The following is a 1,645-nucleotide window of genomic DNA, read 5'->3' on the forward strand; positions in this document are numbered from 1 at the left end:
ACAACAAGGATGCAGGAAAGAATAATCCATCACCTGCAAGATGATGCAAAGATGAACAATGTGAGACTAATAGGCATCAATGAGAAAGAAGGAGTCAATATAGAAATGTAACTTCAGAGCAATGAGAGTAAAAAGAAATCCAAAAAGTATTTTTAGTTCTTGGTTGTATTATTTTTCCTCACAGAACTGAGCTGTTTTTAAAACTTAGATTGAAATACAAAGCATGGAGAAGAGTGATGAAACTGTTGGAGAACAAAGTGGGCAATGTGATCAGTGTATCAAGGCTTATTTAAAAGTTATAGAAACTTGCATTATTATGGAATTAGTATTGATACAGGCAAGTGCAGCCTAGCTGAAATGAAATAGAATAGAAAGCTCAGTAGAATCATTGCCTGCCTGGCAAGCACAAGATCCTGAGTTTAAGAATCTTTGGTATTCATCTAAAAGAGAAAATAAATTTTGGGCCTATATAATATAGCAGGTATGAAAACTAACTCTATGTTGATGATAGACCTGGAAAGGAAAGGTAAATTTAAAATTTCTTGGAAGACAACATGGAAGAATATCTTCATAATCTCAAGATTATGGAAAAAAATATAAAACATGACATGATATCCTAACCACAGAAGAAAAGAATCAATAAACTTGATTATATTAAAATTAAGAATACCTTTCATCAAAAGATACCACTAAGAAAGCAAAGAAAAGCAAATCACAGCATTTAAGAAGTTGTTTGCAGCATTTATAAATAACAAAGCTCATATTCAATGAGAACAGAAAAAAGCCACCTCTCCCCCCAAATAGGCTGTGTGTTCAAAAGCATAAAAGCAATTTGCAAGAAGGGGGAAAAAAAGAGTCCAACTTCATTGATCTTCAAAGAACTGCAATTTAAAAAGACAAGGACTGCTTAGGCAGGCTGGTCCCCCCAGGCAGCATGCCATGCCCATCCTGCCCCTGGGGTGTGCTGAGACTTGAGACTGAGCATAGTGACACGCACTTGTAATCCCAGAGCTTGGGAGGCTGAAAACAGGAGAATCACTACGAGTTCAATCTGTGAAGTGAGACCCTCAAGACCCTGTACTTAATACATTAAAAAAAAAGACAACAAGACACAGTTCATCCCCATCAAGCTGGTAAAACCTAGAAACTCCAGTACACAGGTTGGTAAGGCAGTGGCAGAAAACACACTTGCATACACTGTGCCAAGTAAAATTTAGTACACACCTTTGGACTGTAATTTTGGCTCACGTAGGAAAGTTAAAATATGCACAACCAGCCTATAAACCCCAGAAATACTCATAGGTGTGTTATATTTTATATACAGGAATATGCATAAGAGAAGCATTGTTTGTGTTATTAAAAAAGTAGAGGCACCTGAGTGCCCACCAAAGGTAGACTAGATGGGGAAAGTATGACAATGGGAGTTAACCAGCTGGAGCGCATGGCAGTGGTACAGTTAGGTCTGGCAAAGCATAATCTTAAGAAAGAGAAGCAAGTTGTTCATCGTATGAATTCTTTTATACGAAAGTTCAAAAATGTTAGAGGCACACATGTGGTGACACAGTCATAAATAAAAGCAAGGAAGTAATAACGTATGGAGACATCCATAAAGGAGTCTTGGGCAAAGGACTGGATTTTTTTTTTT

Source organism: Octodon degus, unplaced genomic scaffold (genome assembly GCF_000260255.1).
Source record: "Octodon degus isolate 3935 unplaced genomic scaffold, OctDeg1.0 scaffold00017, whole genome shotgun sequence".
Taxonomy (NCBI): Eukaryota; Metazoa; Chordata; class Mammalia; order Rodentia; family Octodontidae; genus Octodon; species Octodon degus.